Source organism: Mustela putorius, unplaced genomic scaffold (genome assembly GCF_011764305.1).
Source record: "Mustela putorius furo isolate JIRA1106 unplaced genomic scaffold, ASM1176430v1.1 tig00004033_pilon_pilon_pilon, whole genome shotgun sequence".
NCBI lineage: Eukaryota > Metazoa > Chordata > Mammalia > Carnivora > Mustelidae > Mustela > Mustela putorius.
Window position 1 is genome coordinate 2,780,194 of NW_025422169.1, and position 19,021 is coordinate 2,799,214.

At 51.1% G+C, this 19,021-nt stretch overlaps 1 protein-coding gene across 4 annotated transcripts in view; it reads left to right on the forward strand.

Annotated features, from left to right (window-relative positions):
* The first annotated feature begins 1,106 nt into the window (after positions 1-1,106).
* The window catches only part of SFMBT2 (Scm like with four mbt domains 2), a 229,218-nt gene continuing 211,303 nt past the window's right edge, over positions 1,107-19,021 (forward strand). For 2 of the 4 annotated variants that reach the window (XM_045072350.1, XM_045072351.1), the window contains exon 1: positions 1,107-1,215. The gene's annotated coding sequence lies outside the window, so the exon portion shown is untranslated. Of the gene's footprint in view, positions 1,216-2,200; positions 4,091-4,130; positions 4,814-19,021 lie in introns of those variants that run through there. The other 2 variants (XM_004757948.3, XM_004757947.3) reach the window with 2 other exon arrangements.

Consider the following 19,021-nt stretch of genomic DNA (forward strand, 5'->3'; position numbering starts at 1 on the left):
CTCTCGGCCTCACCCCACCCCCACTCCCCGGGCAAGGTGCCAGCGTGCCCAAGCACGCCGGCGGGTAACCCTGCCCTGCACCCGGCTGCGCGGCCTCCCTTTCGCTCCAACAGTCGCCGAGGGCCACGTCCCCCCCCCCCCCACACCCCCGGGAGGGAGTTTTTTCCCCACCCTACAATAGCCGGCCACGGCCAGGTGCCCTCTTCGGGCGCCCAGGCCCGGGCACCGCCCCAGGAGACGCCGTGGCGACCCACGTTACCTGCGTCCTGCCAGGGCAATGCAGATCGCAGCTGCAAGCTCGCCCGAGCAGCCCCAACTTAATTTCCTCCCCCTAGAGGCACCTTTCCCAGAAAAACCTCTCCCCTCGGTCCTCTCCCGCCTTCCCTAGGGGACCAGGGAAAGTCCGAATCTCCATAGAAAAGGTTCCATTTAATTGCCGGGGTTGGGGGGGGGAGGTGGGGGGGCGCAGCGGGCGGGGCCGAGGCGGCGGCGAGGATTGAATTTCTCTCCGCTGCAAAGCAGCCCCCGGCGGATAAAGCGCAAGTTCGGGCACTTCGTCCAGCGGGGACTGCAGATCCAGAGCACAGTGTCCGGGGAGATATGCGCAGTTTGCCCAGATTCCCCTGCAGATGGGTGTGCGGAGACACCCCTGCCGTGAACTTTCTGCAGATTGTGTACGGAGGGAGCCGAAGGGGAGGAGGGCGGGGAGCGGGGCGGGGAGGGGGGGCGTGTGAGCGGGAGGTGTGCCCGTGTGTGTGTGCCCGAGTGAGTGTGCCCGTGTGTGTGTGTGTGTGTGTGTGTGTGTGTGTGTGTGTGTTTGGGGGTGGGGGTGTGCCCAGGCGCTGGGGAGTCGCGGCGGGGCCGCGGAGGGCGTCGCGAGCGCCCCGCAGGCTCAGGGGCTGGAGCCGTTCGGCGAGCGCGGGAGAAGGTCGTTGCCGGAGTTCGCTGCACACACGAAATAATCATCTTAAAAAAGAGTGCCGGGCATGCGCACAGCGAGGATGCCATATTGGAATGAGGCTCTAGCGGGAGGCGGAGGACCCGAGCGGGCGCGCGAGGGAGGCGGCGGGCGGGCCGCGAGCGAGGCGGCGCGAGCCGGGGCGAGGCGGCGCGAGCGGGCGAGCGAGGCCGGCGCCCCCCTCCCACCCCCCATCCCCCCACCCCGGCGGCGCCCGGGGCCTGGGTCCCCGCCCAGGGGAGCACGAAGTTCACCAGGTAGGACGCCGCGCCGGCCGCTGTCCCCGCGCCCGGCCCGCGGGGCGAGCAGACCTCCGGCCCGCAGGGCGAGTGCCCGCGCCGGGCAGCTGCTTGCCCCCCAGCCTCGGGGAAGACGGGCGCTCGGGCCCGCGCGGCCGTGGGAGGCTGCAGGAGGGGTGCGGCGGGAGAGCGCGGCGGGAGGGCAGAGCGGCCGCGCCGGAGCACAGCCCCAAACTCCGCTCCGCGCTCCGGGTTGTCATTCTCGCTGCCCCCGCCCGTCCCCTTCCAGCCGCTTCGCCCCTCGGCTTTGGAGAACCCGGCCTCGCGGGCGGCCGTGCGGACTTGCCAAGTGTCCTCCTCCCCGGGTGCGGGCTGGCCCCTCCCGCCGCCCACCTTCCTCATTTCGGCGACGCCGCCGTCCTGGCCACCCCGCGTTCCGCGGTCGCTTCCCTCGTCGGGGTCTCTTTCTTCTTCTTCTTCTTCTTTTTTTTTTTTTTTTTTTTTTTTTTTTTTTTTTTTTTTTTTTTTTTTTTTTTGGTGTCTGTGTTGGGGGCGGGGAGGGGGAAAACGGTAGGGTGAGGACTGGAGACCGGCCACCAAGCGTGTTGAAAACCGGTTACGCACTCGGAGTCGCCCCCTTGGAAATAGGTGCCTGTGCAGCCGAGAAGAGATTGTCAGGAGGAGTTTTCGGAGCGTGCTCCGGCACCGATGGTCTTTTTGTTGTTGTTCTTCTTCTTTTTTTCCTCTTTAAAGTAATATCCTGTCACTTGGGGCTTTCCTGTTGTCTACTCTCATGTGACCTCCTTTCAAAATTGCTCATCCGATCTAGCTTTGGAGTTTTATTTTTAAACGTGTGTGTGTGTGTGTTGGTAAAAATCCTCCAAAAAAAGAAAAAAAAAAGGAAAGAAAGAAAACAACTGTAGTAGGAACCTCTTAGATGTATTTATTGATTTTGGCCCTGGGCGGCGGGAGGAGCAGAAGCGGGGCGGGGGGAGCCCGGGGAGGGGGTGGGGAGCGGAGGGTTCGCGGGGGCCGGACGCACGTCCAGAGCCCGAGCCAGACTTGCGTTTTCTTGGAAGCGCCGCAACTGCGGGGAAGGAGTGTTTGGAAACCGTGTCCGTTCCAATATGGCGGGCTAAGGTGGCTTTTAAAAACTGAAAATAAAGGTTTTGAGGTGGGAAAAAACCCCACCGGAGTTGCGGTGCCTTAGTTTCGACTCTCTTTGGCTGCTCCGGGAGCTGTTTTAGCGAATTAAGTGGGAAAAAGGAGACAGAAGGAGCTGCCCTAGTTTTTTCCGTGTTTGGAGTCTGCGTGTCCAGTCCATTGCCAAGGGGAAAAGGGGTGCCGCTGGCCCAGACTGGGGCAGCCGAACACAACTGCTGCGTGTGCTTTTGGATCGGTGTGCATCCCGGCGTGTGCAGTTGGGGGGTGTCAGAGACAAACGCCCCGAATGTGTGTGTGCGTCTTGGAGCCAGAGTAACCCGATTTGACGTGACAAACTGCTGACACGTGGTGCAGAATACATGAGGGCAGAGGCAATGATTTATTGCGGCGTTCTCGAGAGGAGCCCTCCCCGTATGCTGGCTTCTGTGCGGGGGGAAGCCCCGAGTAAAGGACTAAGTGTCGGGGTGTTGGGTGCGGTCGGGCTGCAGGCGCCCGCGGGGTTGGGTGTGCTGGGGGCACGCCGCGCTTGGTAGTGGGGGCCTCGCGCCAGAGGCGTGGGGACCCTGAGAGCAGCGCGGCCGAGAGGTGTGGGCGCGCGGGCCTCGGCGGCCAAGTGGGTAGGGTGGAAGCCACGAGTTGCTTTTGGAGTTGAGCTCTAGGGAGGGTGGGGGATGGGAGAAGTGTTCTCGGAAGAAAGTGGCCCTTGCTTAGGTCCTGCTGGAGAAGGCTGGATCTGAGTGCGGCGACCTCCGGCCGTGGTAGGCGAGGGGCGCCGCCGTGGCATGGGGGTTTCAGGGGTGTCCGGGAAAGACCGGCTTCTGGGGCCCGGAGGGTCTGCGACTGGAGTTTGGGGGCAAAGTCGGGGCCTGGAGGGGGAAGTCGGAGGGGAAGCAAGCAAACCCGAGCTTCCTAAGCTAGGAACGGGGATCTCCAACAGGGGTCGCCAGTGGCCAGGACGCAGCTGCCGCCGAGCGGAGGTCGCGCGGGAGGGACCCAGGGGACAGGGGGCTGTACGGCGGCTGTGCGCCCCCGCCCCGGCCCTGGAGAGGGCAGGTCCTAGGGACCTTATCGGGGCCGGCGAACCTGATGGCGCCTCGGCCCAGTGCGCGAGAGGTGTTTCAATCTCAGGGTTAAACATAGTGTGTTGGCTAGGTCTGTAGTTAGCGCAGTAACGGGGTCTCCGGGCATTTGCTGGGGCCTAGAGGGGAGATCCGTAGGGTCAGCTTGTCCTCTCCACTTAAGGGGACGCCGCGCTGCCCGAGAGGCCTGTCTCTCGCAGTGTCCCGCGGGTGGGGGTGCAGGGGAGGCGACCCTAGGATTGGAGACCCCGCGTCAGATTTTCCTTCCCACCTGGGCGGCGGGGCTGAGAGATCGCGACACTGTGGCCGGGACCGACTTGGCCCCCCGGGCGGAGCGCGCGGTGCGTCCCCGGCCCTGGCAGCGTGCGCTGGCAGCGGGTCCTCCAGGGACAGCTCTCCCGTGGGCTTCGCTGGAGTGGAAACCAGCCTAAAATGGCTCTGTGCTTGTAAACTGCAGTTTCAGCCGGGAACCCCTCCCCTCGTCCTCCTGACGTCGCCGCTGACAAGCGCACAATTCACTCTAACGCCCCGAAACCCGCGATTTTGCACCGAGCTGTGCCGTGGAAGCGAATATACAACCGATTACAAAGAACATTCCTCAGGATTCTCGCAGGGTCCAAGTTTCCCTTTCCTGTAGGAAGGGACGGGAGGTGTGTGTATTTGGGGGGGGGGGGGAGGGTCGGGGGCGGAACCGAGACGCGGCAGGAGCCCGGCCGACCACCGCCCCGGAACCGGGGCTGCGGCTTGGGGCCGGGGCCCTTTCCGCGTAAAAAAACCGAGGGAGGTGCCCCGGGGACGCGGAAGGTGGCGGTGCGCAGCGAACGCCAGGGTCAGGGGCGCTCGGCCTTGACGGCATCGGTGGTGTCCGGAGTGCAGAGCCGGCGCCGGGAAGCCTGGGAGACCGTCCCCAAACTTCTGGAGACCCGCCTGCAGTTTCGCTTTCGGAATTTTCGGGATCTTTGGGTTTCTAGAGTTGGGTGGGATTCCGGGAAGAGAGGGCGCCCGGCGCTGGTCCTAGGGATGCGCGTTCCCCTTGCAGTGCAGTAGTCAGCACTCCTCACCCCAGCGCCCCCTCCTCTGAGTTCCCGGACCCCGCGGGCGCGTGGGAGGGTTTGGGGCTTCCAGCCTCGCGCGCAGTCCCGGCTCCGGAGAGCATCCGCCCCGCACCGCGTTTTGTCGGCTCCAGCGGCGCGGCCGCTGCGGATCGGAGCCCACGGGTGGGCCACCGCTTTCGACCAGGGCAGACCCTGCCTGAATCCGCCTCCATCGGCGGATCCACTTTACTTCACCCCTCCGCCCTCCCACCGACGCCGAGGGACCTGGGAGACCGATTCGAGGGTCTACACCAAGCCAGCGGATCCAGGTTTCACCAGGTCGGAGAAAACGCGAAAACCGGCTTAAATTGGTCACCGCATTCTGGGGAGGCCGCTGGGGGTGGGGAGAGAGGTTGAGCGGGTACAAAGGCGGGGAGGGGAGAGGCCTTGGTGGCCAGAAGGAATTGGCCAGGCGCTTCTTTGCGATAGGAGATTGCTACTTTCCCCCTAGTAAGCATTAAATTGGCACGCACACGCTGCTTCCGCCCTTCCATAAATAATCGGCTCAGATCCTTATCTTAGCTGGGAGCTGGGACCATGCCGCCTGCCTGGGAGGGGGGGGAGGAGCACACCCACGCACGCCAGAAACCCTCCACTCCCCCACCAAAGTTTTCACTGTGCGAAGGACCCATTCTCCCGGCGGTGTAAACCACTGCCCCGTGGCAGGGCGATTGATTCAGCGCCCCCAGTCTAGAGAAGCGTGCACCCAGCGACCCTGTTTTGATGTGTGTTTTTCTAGAAATGCGGGCTGAGAGCTGCCAGGCCAAGAAGTGTGTTATTTCCCATCAGGCTTCCAGCACCTTGAACCTCCAACAGGCCACCCTGCTGGGACCTGAATTTCACTAATGATGGGAGTCATTGATCTGAGAGAGCTTTTCCTCTTAGTGTTTTCTAGCAGAAACCATGGTTAGTTTTTTTGTTTTCTTTCTGTTTCTTTTTTTTTTTTTTTTTTAAACTTTGCTTGGTATCAATACAGAGGTTCATGATTCTTGCTTAAAAACAAACAAAGCAGAATAGGTTCCGGAAGAGGGAGAAGAGCCTGAGTGATCTTAGAATTAGCCTTTCTATTCCTCTTTTGTCCTAAGATCTTCCCGTGGCTGTCCGGGGAGCAGGGGATGTTTCTCAAATCCCATTTCTGCCTGCTCTGGCCGAGATGACATAGTTCACTTTTCTCTGAGAACTGGTGCCCACGAAGGACTCACCACGCCTGTGTTGGAAGCATTGCTCTGAGCAGTAAGCGGATGAGGGTTCCATTTCCTTGGTACAGGGTGCTTTTGGGGGGGCAAAACCCTTGAAATGGAAGTCACGCTCTGGAGGGCCTGTACTAGAGTGGAAAGGTTCTGTCAGGGTATCAGAGTAAGAGTTCTTCTCCTCTCCCTTCTCTTTGATGTCCTCCTCCTTTTAAATAATTCGTACAAAATGGTGTACTGTGGGGATCTGAATGACCTCCAGTTCTAGGGTTCTAGGTTTGGACCTTTTCTGATAGTTATTTCACTAGTGGAACTTTCGGAGTTCATCTAACAGTACAGTGGTTGGAAAGAAGAGCTTGTAAAAAGTTCTTGTACCAAAATGAAATCAGCATATGTAGTTCAAGGCACATGTTATGTTTTTTTTTTTCTAATTGTTTTTACATCTGCATTGCCCCAGTACAAACGTATTGTCCCTGTTTTACAAATATGGAGAAAAAGTTAGGGAAATTTTGCTTGTCATAACAAACCAACCTGGGCATTCAGGATCTAACCACCGGATTTTGTGGCAGAGGAGAGGACAGAATCAGGAGGTCTGGGTTCTCCTTTGGAGATATTTCTATCTAGCTGTGTGGCCTTGGACCACTTAGAACATTTTTCTGAGCTGCAGCTTCCTTATGTGCATCGGATTGGAGTCTCACTCCGATCTCCATGCTTTTGTTGAAAAGCATGCTTCTCCATGCTTCTGGGGAAAAGACCAGTGGTTCAACACATCTTTGTAGGCATGCTCAAACAATTCATCTTTCAGACCCCTGCCTGTAAAGTACAGTGAAAGCACGATGGGCCTTGTGACTGTGGCTCAGGAAGACATTTGGTGGGTTCTGGTTCCCTCTGCAGGGGTCCAGGGCTGACACTATTGAGGGAAAGAGGCTGCACGTGGGGCTGGGTTTCACTCATGCCCTGGAAAAGGGGAGGTGTAGAGATGGACACACACACAAATGTAGCCTTCATATATAATCCGTTAACTTTTTTTTTAAAGGTTTATTTATTTATTTTAGAGAGAGAAAGAGAGTATGAGTAGGAGGGGCAGAAGGAGAGGGAGAGAGAATTTCAAGCAGATGCCATGCTAAGCGGCATTTGATCCCAGGACCCTGACATCATGACCTGAGCCAATACCAAGAGTTTGGTGCTCAAGCACCTGAGCCCCCCGGGTGCCCCTGGCTTCATATATGATCTTGATAGTATCGTGGGCTGGGTGAGGGCATTGTGGTTTTGAGCAGAAGTCATGAAGAAGTACCTGATTCGAGGATGCTTTAGGAATTCCTAAGACTGAAAGGGACTGTTCCACATAACCCTGCGTACCCCGCCACTGCAGACAGGGTGAGTGCTGGGACCTCCTTCCACTAGTATTGACCGTGTGGGTAGATGACTGTGGCCTCCTGGTAGCCTAGGGAGTAAAAGAACTAGGTCTGATGTTGCATTTACCATTCCTGCCCTTTATTTATTTAATTTTATTTTTAAAAAAGGTTATTTATTTATTTGTCGGGGAGAGAGTACGAGTGAGCACAACCAGGGGAGCAGCAGGCAGAGGGAGAAACAGGCTTCCCACTGAGTAAGGAGCCCAGTGCAGAACTTGATCCCGGGACCTGGGGATCATGACCTGAGCTGAAGGCAGACGCTTAACCAACTGAGCCCCCCAGGTGTCCCCATTCCTGCTCTTTAAGTTGGGCTGTTAGTACCGTCGACCCTTCAACAGTGTAGGGGTGAGGGGCAACAGCTCTCCCCAACCCCCAGTGGAAGATCCTCACATCACTTGACTTCTGAAAGCATAACTACTAATAGCCTGCCGTTGACCAGACGCCTTACCAATACTGTGAACGGTTGATTAATACATATTTTATACTTCTATTATACACTGTATCCTTACATTAAAGTAAGCTAGAGAAAAAATAGTTCTTAAGATCCTAAGGAGGAGAAAATAGATTTACAACAGTGTACTTTATTAAAAAAAAAAAAATCATATGTCAGTGGACCTAGAGATCAAACCTGTGTGTAAGCCAGCGACACTACCTCTCTCTGTGAGACTAGACTAGACTAGACCAAATGTCTTCCTGAGCCACAGTCACAAGGTCACTCCAGAGACGTGATCTTGTTGGCTAAAACGAGAGTTGGCCGTGTTGAAGTCCGTGTAAACGAGACAGGACTGTATATTGTAAATAAGGGAAGGTATTTGGGTTAGAGCTTGCAGTCGAACAGGGGATCTTACAGGATCCATAGAAGGTCACTGAACAAGGTTCCGAAGGATCTTATCAGTAGTGCTCCGATCCCGTCTGGTCAGCCCCTAATGAATTTTAATATCACGGAACACTGCATCAAAAACTAACGATGTACTGTATGATGACCAACATAACATAATAAACAAATGATTATGTTTCACCGTATACTGATCGTTAGGTCCCTTGTGTTTTGATAGGATGACATTCGCTAATCAGAAAGTTTTATTTCTTTTGTCTCTAAGGTTTCTGTCCTTGTGAGAAGATAGAGGTCATTGACAGTGATTAAGCAAAGAATCCATTGTGCTTTTCTGTTTCATTCTTTTTGATTTTCTTTTAAGGGAAATGGCACATTGGGTTGATACAGTGCTTGTGAACACATATGGTGATATCTGTAGAGTACGGCTAATAGGAGGCCGTTCTGGTGCTGGTGGGACAGGGGAAGATGGGGCAGATTTTTATCCTGTGATTCCCTCCCCCAAAGTTTTATTGGATGAGGAAAAAAATATTTTATTATTATTATTATTATTTAATATTTTTAAGTAATCTCTATGCCCAACCTGGAGCTCAGACTTACGACCCTGAGATCAAGGGTCCCACGCTTTACTGACTGAGAAACCAGGCACCCCCAACAAAAGCCTTATAAAAAGTTACTAAGCTGTACCATGTTTGCTTTCTCCTAAATTTAGCAAATTTGTTTTTCCATTTCAGTTAAAACTGACGTATAAATCGCATCACTTTAAGCCATAATACGAGAATCTGTAATTCCAAGTATAAGTTTCCTCCAAGTCTCTTTTTAAACATAATTTAAATAAATGCTCATATAAAAAACTGGACACTTTGATCTTGTAGGTAAAGATTAACAATGAAAGCATTGTGGAATTAATAAGATTATGAACTAGCGATTTCCTGAAGATGGTGTTAAAAATAATTACTTATTTGAGCATGAACTATTCTCCAGCCCTAGTACTTACTGCTTTGTATATATGTATCCTTTATTTTATGGGAATATTACCCCATTTTACAGAAGAGACTGAGGCCTTAGAGAGCCTGAGTAACTTGGCAGCAAGTTAGGACAAGAGACAGAGTAGGATGTGAATCCTAGTCCTGCCTTGTCTTGAAACTGTAATTATTGTATATTGATTATTTAGTCCGCGTGAGACACTGCACTGAACATTTAAAATGTGTTAGCTTGCTTAATCTTTACAGGTGAGTGCTGCTATCTATATTTTATTGATAAGGAGATCAAGTTTTTGGAGTGGTTCTAGGGCATCGTATAAACAGGGTTGGTTATTTATTTATTTGTTTACTTTGAACTTGATTTGCAGTGCAGGAAGACTGGAGCATTTTCTCTTTGCATTTATTTCGGGTGGTCATGGGGGAGCAGAGCCTTTAGAGGAGGCTAAATCTCTGTATTTAAATGGGAAAGTGAAAATATTCAGTGCTCTGGGTTGGGGTAGAGTGTTGCTCCTCATCCTGTGACTTGACCATTACAGTTTTGAAAAGTGTTGCGTTTCTGAAATTTCAGTTTAATTAAAAGGTACTTGATTTTCATACACATCAGTTTCTTTTTTCTTCTCCTCCCTGAAAGACATTCCCACACTAGTGTATAGGTGAAAATAAATGGAAAAATTCTCAAGTCGTGGACAAGTGCAGAGTCGAACTCCATAGGACCTTGGGACAGCTGGGGAAGAGAGGTAGAATTTTCCCTTCTAAGTAGTTTTTCTTTTCTTTTTTTCTTTAAAAGACTTTCTTTTATTTATTTGAGAGAGAGAGAGAGCATGCGAGCGTGTGCACAGGGAGGGGGAGTGGCAGGTAGAGGGAAAAGCAAGGAGCCCAGACCTGGGGCTCCGTGTGGGGCTCCATGTGGGGCTCCATGTGGGGCTTGATCCCAGGACCCTGGGATCATGACCTGAGCTGAAAGGAGACCCCAACCAGCCACCCATGCGCCCCAGGCTGTAGGGGTTCAGTGCAAAAAAGCAGAGCTTCCTGAGACCGTTCTAGACCGGCTTCCACTCTTGCATCGTTTCTCCAGCCCTGTGGAGAGCTCGCAGAAACGTCCCCCAAAATGACTGGAGATCGAGGACAAGGCCAGCATTCCCTTTGCATCACTGCAGTGTTTGCCCTCATTCCTGCAGGGAAGAAGCCCGGTTGCCTTTGGAAGGGTGGAGAAGTGGGAGTGAGGAGAGGAGGGCTTTGGCGGTGGTTCGCCCGCACAGTGTGAGCAGGAGGACAGAGTCAGTGGTATGGCGGGAAGTGCACGCCGCACACGCGTCCTTCTGCGGGAAGCCTGCTTGTCTTAGCATTCAGATCCTTGCTGATGTGAACTCCCTAAGTTAGAGTTCATCTGCTTCGATCACAGTCATGTTCTGTGTTGCAGCTGAAAGTTTCTGAGATCCTCCACGTGTGCGTCCCGGCCACGTGTGCGTCCCTGATGTTGGGTAAGGAGAGCTGACATCCCCTGGTCTGGAAACACGGCCAACTCTGGAATCAAACCCAGCCGTCCTGGTTCTCCGTTCCCCTTGGAGGAGGCAGGACAGCTCCCTGTGGAGTAGCAGAGAACAAGGAGCCTCATTTTGGTCCTTGTCTTTCATTGTCTTTAAAACTTTAACTTACATATGCTTTATCCTTCCCTGCTAGCTGCACAATGCAGGACACTTTTCCCCCTTCCGTCCGTCTACGGCTGCAAACCTCAGTGCCTTAACACAGTTCATTAGATTAAGTCTGGGAGGAGCCAGCTGGGCCCTGAGGTCCTCACTCGCCTCTTTTTATGCAAGCTTTCAGGATCCAGCTCAGACCATGGGCAATGTTTTGTTTTTTGGGTCTTTATTCCATTCCAGGGGAAGCTTTAATACTCTCTCCTCCCATATACACTTTGTTTTCATGAGGAAGGTCCGTGAAAACCCAGATTCCCTGTCCCGCGTGCCTAGGAGGCGAGACTTTTGGGACAGGCCCAGTGTTTGGCAGATCAAACAGTATTGCTTGCTGCATGTTTCAGGTTCATGATCGGTACATTCCAGTGCCAAGCCCAGGTCTTCATTCATTACATCCCCTGTGTTCTGTAACCAAGCTAAATTAGGGTGTTTTTATTGACTTTGCATAACGATAGGCAATTGGATGCCCCTGGAGCCAACTTCCTTCATGCATTTAAATGATATGATTTATAAAATTTGATTTATGCCCAATTTTATGGTTATTGGTATGGCTTCAAGTAAACACCTGAAATGCTCTTCAGTTGTTTTATGAATCCCCGGGGACACTGCACGGCTCTCCACGCTGGCTTCCATGAGACGTTTTCAAGTGTGTGGCATCTCTCAGGCATCTTTGCTGTGTATCTGGGCTGCCGGAAGTAATGGATACGTAAAATCCCGGCAGAAAATTAGGCGCTGATGATTAGACATTGTCTACGCATGTCTAGCTTGCAGAAGGATCCGCTGTCAGAATTCTCTGCCTTTTGAGTTCTCACGATCGTGGGTACGACGCATGGGCTCGTGACTCCACGCACGGGCGTGTAACGTGGGATACGCGTCTCCCACAGAGACGAACGATGCCTTTGCTTTCGTCAGAGGCTTGGACGGATGCTCTGATTCATTCCAGACTGTTGGTGACAGGGAAACCCCAGGGCTAGTTCAGGATGTCAGGACCGTGCGGGAAGATGTCTGCGAATTCTAGAACGCGTGCTTTTTTATCGTAAGGCCCTTCCAGGCTCTTTGGTGTAAAGTATGTGGTGTCTGTCAGTGATAGGGTCACCTGAGGATGGTGTTCAGCCTCGGTGGCTTGGAGGCAAATTTCTGGTGCAAGAAACCCTTTATCACCACCTCGATGCAAAGACCTATCGCCTACCAGACTCCATTGGGGATCTCAAGGCCCCATCCTTGTTTAGAGCAAGGAAGTAGTTAACAGTCTGTAAATAATCCGTAGGTAAAGAGTAAGTAAGTAAGTGGGCTTCTGATATGTTGCACCGCTTCTCTGCCCTTTGCCTGGGTTTTCTCCGGTTGCGCGGTGCCCCGTCGGAAGCACTGCATCTCGTTCACTTTCTGCTCGAGTAACACATGCCGTTGGGCCGGGAGGCTAAGAGGTGACAGTGAAAACCAGGAATTAGAGGTCACGGTCTGTTCCTGTGGGAACCGCAGGCTGCCGCCAGCCAGCCAGCCCCGGTGTTGACTCCTGGAGGCCCTTTCATCCCCACATATCTTGTTTCCCAGGATTGGGGTACGAATCCGATCGTAAAGAATTAGCATTTCTTATGCCGGGGCAGCGGTGTGTGTCAGGTTTCAGTCTGTTTAGAGTGAAAACCGACGAAGCCCGGTTGACAAATGGCCAGTAAATGGCTGTCCTAATCAAGGGGACTCGGACTCCGAGAGTATGGTGGGTGTCAGCGTTTCATGAACCTTCCGCCCCACAGAATCCGCTCGTCTCACTTGATGATGGAATCAGGCAGGACCTGTTTCTTTTTCGAAAGGCGGAGTGTTGGCTGTTATGCGTCAGGAGGGGCTGGACGCAGTCAGGCGTCATTTGCGGGGTGATCCGGTGACAGGGTGGATAGGAGCAGAAGGACGCTGTCCTGGACAGTAGCGCCTGGCACCTGACGTGGCTCTCCTTCCCCAAAGCCCTTCCCAGGTGCGGTTCCTGGAGCGGCTCTCGCCGTCCCAGGCCGTTACTTGGCAGCTCATTTGCCGGCTGCTTCTTCCAAAGACGGAAGCGGTGATTTCTCCGAGATCAGATTTCGGACAAAAATTGGGTTGTGCGTCCTTCAGAATCCCCCCGATCTTTCCCCCTTTATTTGAAATATTTTGAAAGGTCTTCGCTTGGGTTGGGTGTCCTGTGCTCATTTCGAGATGCCCGGAGTAGGAAATGAGGCTGTTTTTCTGCGCGATTCAGACACAGGAGTCATCCACGGGCAGCCCGGGCGTGTCTGGAATTTCATAAGCTTTGAGTTTGGACCTTGGCGTTTTATGGTCTCTCCGGAGGGTAGTCGCTTTTCTGAGTCACGGAGAGACCCGGACGACCGCAAACCTCTTCCCACTTCGGAGTAGCGCGTGTGAGATCATGAGTATGTTAATAAGTTACGATGCAAGTTTCTTGAACGACGTTGAGGCCGATCCCTCTGAGCAGTCCGGGTAACTCTGGGACAGTTCTTTTGTTGCTAGCGTAATGCAGTTCGCTAAAGTGAGCCCTTGTGAGGCCTCGTGACTTCCAGTAGAAAGCTTCGTGTTTTCACCTGCGCTTGAGTAATTGTCTCTGCGCAGTGAAAGAGTGACATTTATCATGTCTAATAAAACAGGATCAAGGTGAAAAAGTATATTAGTGGGTAGGGGGGTAGGTAAGGAAAGAAGAGAATTTTTTGACTCCCAGAAAGGGCGATCTGGAGCTGGACCCTCTGTTGCTTTGGATTTAAGAGAGAGATGGTTCTTGGAGCCCTCACGTGCCTCATCTCAGGGAGGAAAGGGATTGTGTGTATTTTGCGATGTCCCCTTTAAGCCACTGACAGTAGGCAGAGACCTCCGCCTTCCCTGACGGAATAGGGTGGAAGCCTTTCCAGTGTATGTTGACCAACCTGAGAGTAAAGACACTGATGGTGAGGTTTCCTCTTGGAATGACCCGAGAGACGCCAGCCAGCCCCTCGGCCCCCCTCCTCTTAAACAAGACAAACCACAAAGTGCTGCCAGTCTTCTGAGGAAGGTGCCTAACATGACAAGTAGAGACCAGTACCAACCAAGGGAACAAAATAACTTACAAATCTCTCAAAGAAGGTCATGAATCACCGCAGGGAGGGTTTAGTTTAGACTTTGCATCCCGGTAGCAAGAACCAGATGGGGTGGGAAAGGGAGTCTTCATGAGAGTTCAGACGGAGCTTTATGCAGTTAAACCGTGAAGCTCCGTAGAAGAGCTAGAGGGAGAAGCTGAAGGTAGATCTCAAGTGGAAGATTAAAAAAAATAAAATAAAATAAAGTGACAGAACATAAGAGGAAACATTAAGCAGATTGAAGAGGTCTGACATTTGATGGAATATTTGGGTGGCAGAGCAGAGAACAGAGATGAGGAAATCAGCAGTAATTCAAGAAAACATCCTAGTCTAAGAACATGAATTTCATACTTGAAGGAAGTCTGGGTGCCCTGATGCCACAAGCAGATCGTCAGAGGCCCCAGGAGCTGCGCCGCTGACTGATGTCCCCCGTGGAAGCTGTGAGATCGTGGACAGAAGCCCTCAAAACTCTGCAAGAGGGTGTTTTCGTGTTTTTTCCACCGTGTGGTTTTTGTTTTTGTTTTTGGTTTTTATTTTATTTATTAGAGATAGCAACGTGAGAGAGAGAGCGAGCGCGAGTGCACAAGCAGGGGGAGCAGCAGATGGAGAGGGAGAAGCAGAGTCCGCACTGCACAGAGAACCCGATGCGGGACTTGGCCCCGGACCCTGAGCTGAAGGCAGCTACTTAACCAACTGAGCCACCAAGGTGTCCCTCAACTTTGGAATTTTTTTGCCCACCTAAACTTCTGGAATAATCGTGATGGTAGATAATGACATTTTCAACCATGCAAGGCCTCCTGTTTTCTACCTAAGTCCTTTCTTAGGGGACATACCTCCTCAAAAGAGAAAAGAGAGACATGGGGGACCCAGAAGAGAGGAAGTGTGACAAAGGAAAGAGAAGCCAGGTCTCAGATGGCAGAGAAGGCAGCCTGGAGGGGAGCAGAGCAGAGGCCCGGGTGGAAATTTCTTGAGATGAAATGAACAAAATGCCTATTTATGTCAATTTATCAAGAAGAGAAGTAGGTAGTGGAAAAATTGTGTTTGGATGGGTGATAAGTATGTTAAAGGACACGGAAGGAACAAGATCATGACTGACTCCAGAGCACGGTTGTATGAGGACGGGCAACCAGTCCTCATGTGCCATGGGGTCAGCTGGACGTCTTCATCAACCCGCTGGGGTCACACCTGTTAGGAGGCGAAGGGCAGGAGGGAGAGAGTGCGGGGGAGCGGGCCGCGTGTGGGCACATGACGCGATGACAGCAACGGGCAAGTTCCTAAGTGAGTTACCAGCGGTGTGGAGACGAACACCAGGGCAGTCAGCCAAGTCCTGAAGAGGGAGAGCGTTCCCAGGAGGGACGGACCGCGGGAAGCGTCCGTGGAGATTGTACAAGCCAGTTCCCTTTTGCTTTTCGAGAAAAGAGACCTGGAAAAAGTAATTTGGCCAGATACATAGTTCCATAAAGAGCGTGGCTCCCCCATGAAGAGTGAACGCGAGGCCTTTGTGACAAACTGTAACTCTTACCGGACTTTTATGGGGAAGAGGGTGGCCTGACTTCGGCAGATGCGGTCGCAAAGCTCGACTTTGTGAGATGGAGCGGAGGTGACCGGCATTCTGTAAGGGACGCAGCTTCCCATGCAAGACTCTTCAACGCGGAGCTACTTCTGGGAGAACCAGCCTTCCCCTTGCCAAAATATAATATTTTTGGGGAGGTACACCTTTGTTAAATCTCTCTTGATGAAGAACTGTGTTATCTTTCTCAGCAGCCCAGACAAATGTCTTTTTCTTTTCTTTTTTTTTTTTAGATTTTATTTATTTATTTGTCAGAGAGAGAGAGAAAGCACGCAAGCAGGCAGAGAGGCAGGCAGAGGCAGAGAGAGAGGCAGGCTCCCTGCTGAGCAAGGAGCCCGATGTGGGACTCGATCCTAGGGTCCTGGGATCATGACCTGAGCTGAAGGCAGCGGCTTAACCCACTGAGCCACCCAGGCGTCCCAGACAGACTAATGTCTTTTCATCAAGCAGGGGATCTCCTGAGGGCAGTGATCAGCCCAGCAGCGACCGCGGCACCTCGAAACTTGCTAGAATGCAGAGGAACAAGGCAGTTCTCTGGATCTGTGGGCCATAGACTCGGAGGTGGGGCCAGCAGCCCGAGTTTCGGCAGGCCCTCCAGCTGATTCTGTGCCTTCAGTTTTGAGAACCATTGCGGCAGCGGGCACCATTCTAGCTAGTGAGGACCCCCTCGAGTGCGGGTTACCTTCCCGCCATGAGGCTCACCCGCGCATAGCGTAGGAGGCCCTGTTTTCACTTCCCGGGGACCTCGGCCTACTTGGGCTTGAAGCACCTTGGTCACCGCTGCTGGGAACTGTGACTTTTTTTTTTTTTTTTTTTTAAACCAAACACCACGTTTTACGTCAATCTTTGGACAAAAGCTTAGCGCGCATCCTGAGGTCAACCGTGACGACTAGAGCATCATAACCACAGACTTATAAAAAGGGAGCACGGTCCTTGTAGGGTGTGTTTGGTGGGATTTGGGCCCTAAGTGGGGGTGGTGTAGACAAGATGATGCTTACTTCCCTGTGACGTGGTGGCAGGAGTGGACAGCGTACACCAGGCCCCCTTTCCGTGGCCTCGTTTCTCTGGGAGGCTCGCATCCGTGGGATCGCAGGTGGCGTGGGTCGTGAGGCTTAGATGTGTTCCTGCATTGGGCACCTCATCTCACCTCTGGAGCTCGTTGTGAAGGAAGCCTCGGAGGTCTGCTAGCATCTATGGCTGAGTGTGGTGGACACGGCACTGCTGATGATGGGGAGAAAGAAAAAACCCTTTAATGGTCAGTATGAGGGGAATGGGAAATAAATTACCGTATTCCGTATTATAATAAAAATTGTGCCAGTCATGTTTTCGAAGAATTTTAATGACGTGGGAGAAGTGCTGCTGTGTGATGGTAAATGAAACGCGAGTTAAAATTCTAAATTCTAGGTGAGCTGAAACCCCGCAGAGAAGCTGTCAGGGGGACCTTCTCTCCAAATAAGACTAATTATTCCCAGGTGTTAGAATGATAAGTGATTTTCATGTGTTCCTTTGTACTTTTATTTTCTAGACTTCTGCAGCATGTGTATACCTTTTATGGGAAGGAAACCAGTAAATATGGTTGAAAAAGTGCAAGTGTGGGGCGTCTGGGTGGCTCAGTGGGTTAAGCCGCTGCCTTCGGCTCAGGTCATGATCCCAGGACCCTAGGATCGAGTCCCGCATCGGGCTCTCTGCTCAGTGGAGAGCCTGCTTCCCTCTCTCTCTCTCTGGCTGCCTCTCCATCTACTTGTGATTTCTCTCTGTCAAATAAATACATAAAATCTTTAAAAAAGAAAAAAAAGAAAAAGTGCAAGTGTATGCGACATTTACTAAAATAAACACATTTTGCAGTCTCCTCTGTAAACAAGAGTCCTGTCACTCGTCCTTATAGAATAACGTAAGGTTTAACTCTGCCACTCATTGATGTGGCTTTCTTTTTGATATTTATAATGCTACCCTTGAGTTCTATTTAAAATGATTGATTTGGTGCATTTAAATTGATGTCTTACTTTATAGTCCCTGATTTCCTTTTTACGGTGTCTGGCCAGGGGCAAGGGCAGAGAGCTGAATCCCTAAGAAGTCATAAAAACTTCAGCAAACTTTTCCCCTTTCAATAAGTATTCTGTAAGCCATCGATACATGACTCATTTCTTATAATTACTAAATAAATAATAATTAATTTTCTTTTTCCTTCCCAGATAAACTTTAAGCCTGATTTCATTTTTTGAGCTGGACTGATTTTCCTGAATTTATAGATGAATGAGAACAGGAAGCGATTTTAGTGTGACATGCTTGCTTTCGGATATTAGATCTTTACTTCTTTGAAATTATAGTGATGCAAAGATGCAGCACATTCTGTAAAAATCTGCTTCATCGGAATGTTTGCTCTGCAGTGTTTGTGGGATATCACAGGGAAGCTGTTAAGACTCTTTTTGAAGTTTCCTAGGTTTTAAAATTCCTGAGTTCTGTTTTAATGAGCTTGCTATTATTAAATTAAAACTTTCAAGAGAGCCAAGGATTGATGGTTATTTATGACAGGCTCCAAATTCAGATCGAGTAAACCCTGGCCTACCTGTGCAGTGGGCTAGCTTTTCTCCCGAATACAGCAGCCACTCTGACTTTTTAATGAAAATTAAAATTGAAATCATCTTTTCTTTTCTCTTTAAATTGAAATCATCTTTCATGTTAGCTGCGTTTCAAGGGCCCTGTAGCCACATGTGGCTGGTGGTTACTGTATTAGACCCCGCAGGTCTAGAAAGTTCGACTGGACCTTGTTGGCTTAAAAATAATTCAAAATAGGTAAAAAAAAACCCCTAATAATTTCTGGTTAGCTCTAGAATACTATCTAGTAAGTGTTCTTCCCCACCCATTTTCTTACTAACAAGACTTTGCTTGGCTTATGCTAAAATTACTTAACTGTCTCTGATTTTTTTCCAAATGATAGGAGGAGGTGGAAAGAATTAACAGGGGAGGGTGCTTATTCTGTTAAATTTCTTTCAGATAAACAGGTAATCTGAATGCAGAAAAAAACCGTTAACACTGAAAAAAAAGCTCTGGTAGATTTGTAGAACTTTAGATTTGAAAAGGGCTCTGGATTGCATCTAATCAAGCTTTCATGAGAAGTTTGAAGGAACAGAGAGGTCAAGTCATTTGCTTGGGTCACACAGCTAGATCACAGCCTTGCTACTCTCCAAGTTGCTCTAATTGTGGTGTTCAACAGCTTTAGAGAGAAGAGGAGCCAATTAGAGTGGGATTAACTTTACACAGGGTCCCAAGTGTATTGTAAAAAACAGGAAGTTACCCTTTAAAAACCCAGCTTTGTGAGCTTTCTTTTCATGTCTTTAAAAAAATAAAGGTACTTTCATTAATAGAAAGCTTTACCTTTGGTCTTGAACCTAATATGTATTTTAAGAACCAAAATGCAATATGCCTCTTTTTAAAAATAGCCTTTTTTGGGGGCCGGGGGTTGGCGGTAGGAAAGGATTTTCTTTTCAAAATCCTGTTCTCATTTTGTAGGACTTCGGGGTTGGTTTTAACCAGCGAGCTCTGCTGCCCCCACGAAGTCCACGAAAGTACGTTTCTGTGGAGCGGTCTGTCGTTCTCCTGTTGGACGTGGTTTCTCTGGCCGGGTTTATGTCCACAGACACGGCCTGGGCACGCGCTGTGGAGACTGAGCTGTGGAAAGGGATTTGGTCTAGGAAGCTACCTCCAAGCTGT